A 12,755-nucleotide genomic window follows, 5' to 3' on the forward strand; every position below is an offset into this window, starting at 1 on the left:
GCCCCCGCCCATCCACGGCTCCGTTCACTCTACCTTTCCGGATATCACGCTTCAGCCGCTCATACTGGGTTCGATCTGCCTCAAACTTTCCCACACATATCCGCAAGACTCTCCCAGGTTCTTTCATCTATCTCATATTTTTAAGGTGGACCTCAAACAATCTTTGAATCTCATTTTAGGCTTTTGAGCCAGATGTCTTCTCTCGGCGAGCTCCCCATAAAGGAGTTGTTTGGGAAGTTGGCTGTCTAACATCCTCACCATATGTCCACTCCATCTCAGTATATGTTTGATAATGTGAGCTTCAGTGCTTAGACATTGGGTCCGTTCAAGCACCTCCACATCACTGACATACATTTGCCAACCCACACCTAAGATTAGCCGTAGGCACATCTGGTGAAACCGCTCGAGACGTCTGTATGTTTTCCAAGTTTCATAGGCATAGAGAAGAGTAGAGAGAACGCATGCGGCATAAATCTTTATCTTAGTTAGCAGCAAGATCACATGACAGCTCCAAAAACCGTCTGTCAAACATTCCAAAGGCATCACTTGCCCTGCTGATCTGTGACGATACCTCATCATCCAGGGCACCGGACATACTATGTGTGCTACCCAAGTATACAAACTTAGTGACAACCGCTATCCTTGACCCACAGATATAAACTGATGGCTCATAGTATGGCATGCCTGGAGCAGGCTGATACATTAAGACATTTTTTCCAGATTGATGGTCAGGCCCAATGCGCTGCAGGCAACCGCAAAGGCGTCCACAAGATGCTGCATATCAGCCACCGTATGAGCCACCAGATCATAGTCATCTGCATATAGCAAGTTACGGATCATGTTGGTGAGTATTTTTGTACTTGCATTGAAGCGCCTGTTGAACAAACCCCAGTAGTTCGGAAACGAATATAGGAACCATCAGAGCAACCCCAAAACGCCATACGAAAGATCATGGTGAAATATAACGCAATGAGTGTGGGTGCTGGAATGTCTCCCTGCTTAACACAATTTTCTACTGAGATAGTATCAGCCAGCTTTCCCCCAACGTTGATCACAGCCTTCATATTATCGTGGAAGAGCTTTAAGGTGGTTACAAACTTGTCAGGACAGCCAAGCTTTTTCAGAAACTTCCTACAAAGCATTTCTATTGACTGTATCAAAGGCCTTGGTTAAATCGATGAAGACCTGGTACAGACCCTTTTGCTGTTCTATACATTTCTCCTGTAGTTGCCTGGCTGTAAAAATCATATCCATTGTCCCTCAACATCTTCTGAAACCACACTGCGACTCAGGAAAAACATCGTCAGCAATGTTCTCCAGTATTCTGACTAGCATGATCCTACAGAGCATCGTACCGACTACTGACAGCAAAGAGATGCCTCGGTAGTTTCCACATTCATCTCTGCTACTCTTCCCCTTCTATAGCACCACCATCAATGCATCCCGCCAATCCTGAGGAACACACTCATATCGCCAAGCAGTCTGCAAGAAGTCCGCTAAGCGTTGCATCATCTTGGGTCCAAAGCATTTAAAGATCTCCGCATGCAAACGATTCAGGTCAGGAGACGTTCCATTGTTCAGCTTATGGACAGCTGCTTCAACCTCCTGGAGAGAAGGAACCTCTTCCAAAATATCCTTGACCGGATTACTAGGAATCGACCTAACAAAATCCTGATCAACGTAAGAAGGCCTGTTCAGGAGGTCATCGAAATGCTCCCTCCGTCTATGAAAAATGTCGGTAGGGTCTCGAAGAAGATTCCCACCATCCCTTGAGCGCAAAGGAGTGATAGATGATCTGGATGGTTCGTAAACCGCACGCAGTAGGCTGTATAAGACCTTGGTGTTGTTCCAATCCGAGGCAAGCTGTATTTCCGCAGCTTTCTGCCTCCACCATTCATCCTGCATGTTTCGCAACCTCCTCTGCACCTCACGCTTGATTGCCTTAAAATTGTCCCTCAATCGATCTTGTTCACCATCCATCAAACCACCCTCGAGATAAGCATGCAATGCCTTGGCCTTTGAATCAAGCAGAGCCTGAATTTCAGTCTCATTCTCATTGAACCAATCCTGATGTTTACGCTCACAATAACCTAACACTCTCTCACATACCTCTTCGACAGACTCCTTAAAAGCAGGCCAAGTGTTTTGTGTTTTCACATTCAATTTCTTCCATCTCCTTAACTAGTTTCTCCCTCACAATATTGTCCCTTAGACTGTCAACATTAAGTCGCTTTGGGATAGCCACACCAGGTTACCTAATCTTGGGCTTCACAACACACTTAACCTTTGCACGGATCAACCGATGGTCGGCCCGGCACTCTGCACCCCGCATGACACGAACACTGCACGATATCCCTCATCTCATGTTTTCTGACTAACACATAGTCTATCAAGTGGTATTGTTTGGAACCAGGATGCATCCAGGTCGGCTTGCATTTATCCTTCTGCTGAAACACGGTTATCAATTTTAAACCCCATCTCTAAACAAAATAACATCAGACCATTGCTATTACACTTCCTCACTCCGTGTTTACCCAGCACATCCCAGGTTTCAAAATCTCTTCTCGCCCTAGCATTAAAATCTCCAAGAATAAAGATCTTGTCAGCAGAGGGAATGCGTCTAACTACACTGCACAAAGCAAGGTAGAAAGCAACTTTTTCATCTTCTGTTGCATCCATAGTGGGTGCATATACACTCAAAAATGTTTTATAACGACTATTTACCAGAGGTAACCTCATAGTCATGATCCGATCACTCACACCACAGGGAAATTCCTCCAGGCTAGAAAGAATTGATGCCTTTATAGCAAAAGCCACGCCTGATTACGTCTTACATCCATCTGTTCTACAATTCCAGAAAATGGTGTAGGCCCCAGCCAACTCAGAAAACTGTTCCTCATCAGCCAGCCTGGTCTCAGCCAGAGCGACTATGTCCCTGCCATAACGAGTAAGTTCCTTGGATACAAGAGCAGATCTACGCTCTGGACGCGTTATTGCTGACGGCAAGTTAAGCAGCGTCCGCACATTCCAACAGCCGATGGTCATTGTCATATATTTCCTCGCAGTAGCATGATGACGACCGGGTCCAGGCTGTGGAGCCATGAAACACCTGCCGGGCCAGGCCTTGGAAGTTCCAGTTCCCTTATTGCCATTTACGTTCATAACTATATTTGCCAACTTCTGCCGTTTTAGGCTACAGCCAGCCTTTTTGCTATCAAGATACACGAGATTATAAAAAGTGTATCTAATTTATATCAAGCAATGCCTGTGCTTGAGGCTTTTTATAGTGAGGAAAGACTTTGCACCGAGACAATCCACTTTCTAAACAACTGCCACATTGAATCAAAAAGAATAGCAAGTCAACATCATTGGATATAGCAGTCAACGCAGGTTTTGTATCAGTTTTCCTTCTCCTATAGAGGTTGCCTTCGCCACGGCTTACGGGAGCCCTCTCCACCCACCAAATAATAATTAATCTCTACTTATATATAATGAGTACTTTATCTGTGTGTGAGTTCGTTCCATTACAAACGTCGAATTGGCTGCACCGACTTTTTAATTTCACGCAAATGTTATTCATGTGTCTGGGGGTGTTCTAAGATAAGTTTAATATCGGAATGTCCCAGTTAGTATCGAAAATAGCTAATTGGAAACCACGATTAAAGAAAGAACAGCCTAATCTTCCCTAAAGTTAACACCATTATACAGCATAACATCACAAGTACATTTAAGCAGTGTTCTAACCGTCCGAATTGTAGGCCACGGCGTATAAAATCAACAGCAGGTTCTTTGATAAGACAGGGTCGTGTTCGAAATAAATTGTTTCTGTTCGGAGTATAATTGAACCATGATATCTTACTTTTGTATTTTAAACTTCAATTCAAGCCAAAAAATATGAAATCAACAGTAGTTTCTCTACAGTGCAATAGAGACCAAAATATATTGTGGAGAAGTCACTGCGGGGTACTGATGTGGAGCTTTATTCCGATACACTGTGGTAGGTTCTTGTCTAAAGCAATCAATCAATTTATTTGAAAATGGACGATTTCAACGATTTCGATGGCAGTAAAAGTATTGCAGGTGTGGAAAATTCGTTTATTCTTAATCAATCCCGGGCAACGCCGCGTCTCTCTGCTAGTTAGAAATAAGCAACAAAATATGTTGTATTAGTTGAATTATTTAGACTGCTGTCTAAATAATCCACTGTGTTATCTGCACAACATTTCGGCCAATGTAACCTTGGATCTCTCTCGAATCCAGGAATCTGACCGGAATTTCGAATGGAGCACTTTATTTTATCCAAGTTCCGCCAACAATGATCAGGTAAAAGCTTAAATAATTTTATTTCATAAGCAAATAAAAACATTTGGAATTAAATCAATGTAACAATACTGCGGATTTCATAATTTCGAAAACAAAAGTAAATTTACTCGCCTACAATTTGATGTCGTGGATTCGTTTCCATCCATATCCGAAGAATTCTTCAATATAGCGCTAGTGTTTGCCGAGATATATATCGATATATCCAAGGATTAAATACCCATCATTAAAAATGTAAATGCTGAGATCAGCATCATTAAAAAATGTAAATGATATGTTTTAATCAGTAGTAACGACCAACGAATAAAAACAAAATTGCCAAACGTTTTTTATCTGGGCATAGATATCCTAAACTCTGCAGAGACATCAAATTTGGAAAGGATTATAAATTTTATATATTTTCACATATATACAGATATAAACTTATAAAAAGATAATGGATTAGCTCTATACATGGGTTTTAAGAATATAATCTAAAGAAAATTATAGGCATAGACATGAAAGCATTAGGCCTAAGAGTAAACGTACAAACATAAAAATAACTAATTTCTTGAATGTCATGTAAAACTCAAATAAGAAATACTTACAATCCATATATAGAAAACAATTTCTATCCAATATATGTATGCCATCTCATAAAACAGATTCCTTACTATTGAAGAGATTTAGCGACGAAAATATATTTATCGGATTGACAACAAAGTTCTTGCGGGTTTTAACTTTAAAATTCAGATGAACATATCTCGGCTCAAAGTAAAAATTTTTGATCAGAATAAGCACCATCAGAATAAAAAAACAAGTGTATTTATGCCAGTAACGTAAATACGAAAAATACGTTCTGGTGGCAATGAAGTTGCTGAAGACGTTTTTGATATAGCTTAGGTTTTTGAAGTATTTCTCACGCAGAAAGTTGTAAAATTGAAAAAGTGGTAGTCAGTAGGTCAAAGGTCTGAAGAGTATGGTGGATGAGGCAGAGTTTCGTAGCCCAATGCACTCAACTTCTGAACGGTCGATTTTGCAGCGTGCGGTCGGCATTGTCATGGAGGAGAATTGAACCTTTTCTGTTGACAATGGGTGTTGTTGTCGAAGTTTCTGATGCATTTCCTCACTTTGTTTACAGTACTTCTCTGTCGTAATGGTTTTTCCTACATTCAAAAAATGTAATGGATGAGACCGGTCTCGACCACGAAACAGTCAGCATGACCTTCTTTTGGTCCAACTCCGGCTTCGAGAAGTGTTGTAGAGCTTCGTCGGCGTCGAACCACTGCGTTGAGCGCCGCCGTTTGTCAGAAAAAAAAAACACTTTTCATCACAAGTAACAACCCGGTCGAGAAACAGCTCGTTTTTGTTGCGTGAAAGAAGGAAAAACACTTTATAACGGCGTTTTTTTTTTTGTTGTTGTCGTCGTTCAATTTGTGAGACACCAATTTATCAATTTTTTTGTCTTTCCAATCTCTCTCAAGTGGTTACGTTACGTCTGATTCAGAAGCAAGTTCTTGAACAGTCTTACATGGATTGGCTTCGAGTTAATTGATCGTTGTCAACATCTGATAGCCAACCACTACGCTCATAATGTTCAAGACTCGTCGCCGCCACGAAATTTCTTAAACCACCATTGTGCTGTTCGTTCAATAATGGTTCCTGTGCCAAACACTTCGTTGATATTACGAGCTGTTTCAGCAGCTTTTTGGTTTAGTTTAAATAAGAAAATTGTGCGAATTTGTTTGTTTGTTTTTTCATCTTGTATTCAACGAAAAAGAAGACATAATTGTTTTGAAAATTATTGTAATTTAAACGATTAGATAGAGCGATAAACGTTCTTTAACATGATATATCAAGTACCGATATGAAATGAAAATTGGAAAATGCATCATTTGAAATCAAAATTAAAAAATTTCGCAATAACTTTCTTTGCAGCCTAATAATAAATCATGCAACATTCATAAGACCTCTTACAAAAGAACTCTTAAAATAGGGAGTACCATAAGAACGAAATTAAACGTAGGCAACAGGATCCCAAGAGTTATAATAAAATTAAAAATAGACGGAAAATTATAGTTTGGTATTCATCTTCCAATAACAAGATGAAAAAACTAAACTGAAAGATAAATCCCCGTAACAAATCTCTTAATTCCATAATTAATCACATGGTCACACGAAATTACAGAAAAAATAACAAAATAAATTTAAAAAAAAACAAGTGTTCTACATTGCAACAATAAAATTTAAACAGACTAAGGATTAAAATATGTTTAGTAGAAATAGTAATCACCTAAACCGTAACAGTAACTATTCTAATAGAAAGAAAAATCGTAATAATGACGAGAAAACTGTAACTGCATAACGTGAGTACTTTGGTCCAAAAATCATAGTTTCCTAAGCCACAATATTTTCCAAGGAAAATCTGAAAAACAAGAAATATTAGGAAGGTATGACATCTCTAGATTTTGAAGTAGATATTACGACCATAAATGTCGCATTCAATAGCAAAAATTTTCCAATAAAACAGTATTAGCAATCCATTACTGGGATATCAAAAAAGCTAACGTTCGCTAATAGTTAATTGGAAAATAGTACAACAAAACACTACATGTAGGCATGGAATTTAGCCGTCATGTGCAGCTTATGTTTAAATTAAAAATTTCAAATCCTAACATTGAAAGAAACCCCAAAACCTATAAAATAGTAAATGCGAAGTAGCAAACAACTGTATGCACAGAATATAATTTAGTTTAAGATAACAATGTATTAAAATAAAGATATGTATGATTAATAAATAAATGTAATCCAATCTAATATAACACCTAAAATATAAACAAAAAGTAAGAACACGTATCTAAACATACCCATGTAAAACAAGTTCAACTTTTATACACAATTATTCATGCGGAACTGAAGATGTGAAAGATGTGCGCGGTCTGTTCCAAGAGTACTCAGAGAAACTCAGAAAAAAAGACGTTGTCATAATAGCACGGAGATGATCTAGCTGATCAATTCAGATCCCGCAGTTATTAATTCTCTGATGCCCTTACTGCTAAGACCTAGAGACCAAGAGACTGAATTTTTTAGTGGAAGCATGCTTTATGACAAAGTAGTTGAATTAGTGACCATTTTCGCATTATATAGATGATCCCTATAATCAATAATAGTTCGCTGCACTTAATCATAATAGAATGAGCGCATTATGCCAAATTGGTGCTTGGCTATCGTTAAATTTATTCTCATTTTTGCATTAAATATTAATTGCTACTAATACATATTTATACATAACTGCGACTCGAATGAATACCATAATACATTGATCGATGTACCTTATCGTCTCAATAAGTTTCGAAAAAGAGTAAATGCGTTAATTTTGTTTTTATAATCACTATTAATCAATAACTCTGACTCAAACGATGGGCATAATTTTAGTTCGATGCACCTTATCTTATCAAAAGAGAAAAACGGTGAATAGATAGACAAACAGACTAAGAGAAAACACTAATATTTTTTTTTTGTTATTATAGTCAGAAAGTTTGTGCTTCCAGTGTTTTTAAAAGGTCATAGCAAGTGACAACGTCCGTACAATAAAGAAATTGCGAAGTATTATTTAGATTACTTATATATATATATATATATATATATATATATATATATATATATATATACTTAATTTACTCACATAAAATTAATATACGAAAGTATAGATTTATGCGTAAACTTTAAGTATTTACTTCAAAAGTGCTAAATACGTAGGTAGAGCTAGTTAGTAATTTATAAAATATATATGGCGATTAAGCTACACTGAATATTCCGCGTTTCATCCACTCTAGGACTCTTCAGGCTTATGCGCGAATTTTGTGGTTGTTTATCGTTTTCATATGCTCATCTTCTATTGAGATTTATATAATTTTATTTTATTATTTATATACATGTAAATTTTATTTTATTTACATATATATACTTACGGTATAATAAGTTTATTATATATATATATATACATAATTTTATTTGTTATATATATATATATACATATATGTATGTGTGTATGTATACATATATAAATATGTATAAATAAAAATCAATACGAAAAATATATAAATGTTTATATCTTTTCTGTATTTATTTTCTATGTGTTGTTGTGTAGGAATACAAAAAGTCTTTGGAAAAAACAAGAATGTTTCTTTCAAAAGCACATATTTTCGACCGATCCTTCGATCTTCCTCAGTGTGGACGATGGGAACATGAGTGTAGGGCAGGCTTAGCAGCAGGAGAGACACGGGTATAGCCAATAAGGTTAAGATCTATTTGAATATGACCCTTCCAAGATTTTTGACTTGGAATGGTCAGCAACTTGTGTGGTCTCTATTCAAAACCAAGTTTTTTATAAAACTTTGAATCGGACACCCACGCATCCCAGGAACATCGTTGCATATGTGAACACACATGCATATACACCAGCGCACTACCACACACAAGGTAAGCAACGTTGAATCTGGTCAGTACTAAATGTGTGACCATTTTGAACTTCTGGTTTTTGTACGCGCTTTCTGCTTGTTTCTACATTGTATCCAGTCGTACTGAACTTCTCCTTGCCACTGGACTCTAATAGTTTCGATTCAGGAGAGGTGTGGTTGGATATTGAGCAATCCTTGCCTCACAATTACACGCGCAGCTTCCCCTATCGAGAGTAACCTTTTGTCTTTCGAGACTGAACGGAGAAACTTTTTGTGGCAGGAGGTGCGCAATCTCCAGCTACATATCTCCTGAGTCGACTTTTTTTATTACCAGTGGCAACTGAAGTGTATTTTCAGGACGATTGGAAACAAATGTCGAGATAAGCAGAGAGCACATACAGCGGCTAGAATTCTTAAATAGTCACCCATCTGGTACTAACCAGGCTCAACGTTGCTTAACTTCGGTGATCTGATGAGAACTGGTGTGTCAACGTGATTATATATATATATATATATATATATATATATATATATATATATATATATATATATATATATAATAAAAGATGAGTGGATAGATAGATTTATGCATCCACAGAGATTAGTAAGGGAATTAAGTCAGGATGGAATCTGGTATCGGCGTCATTATGCGTGAACATATCCCCAAATGATTTTCTAAGGATCAATCACTAATCCCCGTCCATTACGATTTCCACATTGATGTTCGTTTTAATATTCCAATATTTTAATGTTTTCGGCGGCATCTTCCCATTCCGAAAACATGGAATAATCCAGATTTAATCCGTCGACTGTTCAAAGTTGACTCTAATCCCTCTGCCCGATAGTTAGTGTGCGGAGTTTTATAGCATAATATTTGGAACTCTGATTCAAAAGCAACTTGAGTCTCTATCAAGAGGTATAATCTTTATCTCTTTTTTCTTCTTTTTCGATCGGCACGTACAGAAGTCTTCCAAGTGGTTCAAATTGCATATCAGTTGTTATGGTCTGGAGTATCGCCGTTTGCTTGCGCGTACGATTGCTACACGTGCGTATCTCTGGAGATCAGTCGCTGATATGCAGTATTTGAATCGACCTATCGATATGTGGACCATAGAAGATGGTCAAGGGCGACGTAAGGAGATAGGGGAGGTAGAAAAATGGAAATCGTTTTCTCTATAAAAGAGTTCTTTTTAGAATGAGGAAAATTGCTCCCGACCTTCTTGACAGTCAATGCAGCCAAAATCAAGATAAAACAGAATTGTAAAAGTGTGATGATAAAAAATAGGAAGCGTCAATTATATTCCACGAGCTGACTTACCCGTGATCGCATGCTCTGAGACTATATTCTTGTATTTCCACTTATCGATGCGTTTACAAAGGCTTATACATTCATGTTATTTGCGTCTAAGTACAAAACTACCTGACTACCGATGTATATTTAAAAAGAGAGGACCAGTCACAGAAGACACCAAAGACGCCAAAGACACGGGTTATTTTCGTACCCGTAGAAAGAAAGATAATCATATAAATAGATGGATAGTTTACTCTCTACAATTATCAATACTGTGTGTGCTTCATTCTCATTAGGCACAGTTGCCATAAACACTAGTTTTCTTTCCTGAAGTATAGCCAGACAAAATTATAAAAAAGTCTCTGTCGAGGAGTCAACTGGTTTCGTGACAGACGCCTAAAATCGTACATGACCCTTAAAAAAAGAAATTCAAACTTTTCCATTCAAACATGGCCGTCGTCACCCGTCAACGCAGGGTATGAATCTATATTAGTTACTTTGCAGTTTACGAACCGTGCTATATTTTAGATAGAATATTTCAGTTAAATCTTAATTTTTACGGTCTCTTTGATTAATTAAATTGTTTTGTTAAACTACAGAATAGTTAACAGTGCGTCCTCTTTGTTTTAAGAATGACTTTCTAAATAATGGCGTTATTATGTCATCACGATTCATAAACTGCATAAGATATTTATACTGACTGTTCTATTTTCACCTACAGCAGCGTGTATACATCCTTATACATGGCTTTGGTCGTCAACCATAGGTTTTTACGTAACAGTGGATGTTGTGTAGGGACCATATTAGAGAGAGATAGAAGAGAGAGGAGTGAGAGAGATATTTATACCTTTTACTGTATGTTTCACTGAGGAGGAGAGGAGTTCTTTTAACACATATTTAGAGAGGACTGTATTTACTTAGAAGATGGAGATTTATACACAAACTTCATTATAACGATGAATAGACACAATGTTCATATAAAGGATGTTTCACATTACCTTTAATTGTTGAAGAATGACACAACACGAAGACGCAGTTACAAAATATTATGTGTTCTTTTATTACATTCGACCGGTTGCGGTGATGATGGTTCCAGGAATTCAAAGCCGACTACATGATTAAAACTTTCTAACCCTTCGCTTCCAAATGTGGGACCCTCCTCTGGTTCGAGCCGGACTCGACTGCCTCCTGTCTCCCGTCTGCCCAACTCTCTCCAACTCTCCTAAAACTAGAAAAATATATTGAGAATTCATTTTCTGCTATGACGTCATGCACATGTCCAAGAACGTGCTCGACTCACGTGGCCTGAACTCACGTGGCTTAAACATGCACGGTTCGCAGATGTCCAAGCCATTTCTGCAAAGAATTCTTCTAACCTACTTTCGACCTAACTTATTTTTCAATATGTTTTTGATTTTCTATTGTTCGTTCTTCTAACTGACCTTATTTTAATTCAGTTTTCACAAAAAGAATTTAATAATTAAATTCCTTTTCAAACAACATATCTCAACTATTTTATGTGAAAACTGAACAATGCTAAAATTCCATTTCTGACCCTATTCCTGAACCTTGCTTACGAGGTTCGAATCTCGGTCTATCTAATCTAATTTTTACGTATCTAATGTTTTTCTTACTTACAAGAAAAGGAAAACCTTTCTTGTAACATGGATACAAAACCACTCGGACGCCGATGTTAATTATAAAAAAAATGGTTAATTTATAATGGGAAAGACAGTCATAGAAAACACAAGAGAGACAAGTAACTTCCATATACTTAGAGAGAAAGAACAAATTATAAAAGTCACACGGTCTCATGACTCCCGTCCAGAGTTATCTCCTGATGTGTAAGTGTCGCTCAATCTTTTTTCATATAATGAAGGCCCTAGTCATATAACAATATTAAGTAGGAAAATAATATTGAAGTGAAGATTTTAATCCATAAACTAGCAAGGAAACCCGACGTTGCCCAGGATTATATGATGATCAACGAATGTTTCATACACCCATATTTTTCTTGTCATCGAAATCAGTGGAATCGACCATTTTTCAATCACATTGATCGATTGCCTGCTCTAGATGGAGACCCATCGCAGTGCACTAGAAGGAAGGTTCATAATCTCTGCACAGTGACTTAGTTCACAATACATTGTAATCTACATTGCACTGTAGAGAACGTACTGTTGACTTTATAAAAATTATTTTATATATAATGGCTTGAATTTTAGTTTAGAATACAAATGTTAAGTATATGGTTCAATTGTACTCTGAACAGAAATATTCTTTTCGCACGCGCCCCTATCATATCAAAGAATCTACTGTTGATTTTATATGCCTAAGCTTTCTGCTTGTGCAGTGATAATAGCTTGAATTTAAGTTTAAAATGAAAACGTCAAATATCATGGTGCAATTATGCTTTAAAAATAAACATTAATTTTGAACGCCATATCACGTGATTTTATATGCCGGGCCTTTCTGCTTGCGTTGTAATAAAACTTCGCAAATGCACTTTTAATGTTAGTCTGTAGGAGATGTTGGTTAAAATCGCTAATTCCTCCTTTCATCCGATATTTTTCGAGTATCGGTTATCGATAATTTTCAAAAGCAGTTCGATGCAACACCTATCTGAAACACTGCCAGATACATAAAGTCTATTTGTGTGAAATTTCCTGCAAATCAGCCAAGCCGTTTCGGCGTTCATAGGAAAC

At 37.2% G+C, this 12,755-nt stretch overlaps 1 protein-coding gene across 2 annotated transcripts in view; it reads left to right on the plus strand.

The window, feature by feature from the left end:
• The window catches only part of LOC145292927 (uncharacterized), an 825,634-nt gene that overhangs the window by 656,502 nt on the left and 156,377 nt on the right, over positions 1 to 12,755 (plus strand). The window lies entirely within an intron of this gene.

The sequence above is a fragment of the Euprymna scolopes genome, chromosome 14 (assembly GCF_053919585.1).
Source record: "Euprymna scolopes isolate OS-2025 chromosome 14, ASM5391958v1, whole genome shotgun sequence".
NCBI classification, from domain to species: domain Eukaryota; kingdom Metazoa; phylum Mollusca; class Cephalopoda; order Sepiida; family Sepiolidae; genus Euprymna; species Euprymna scolopes.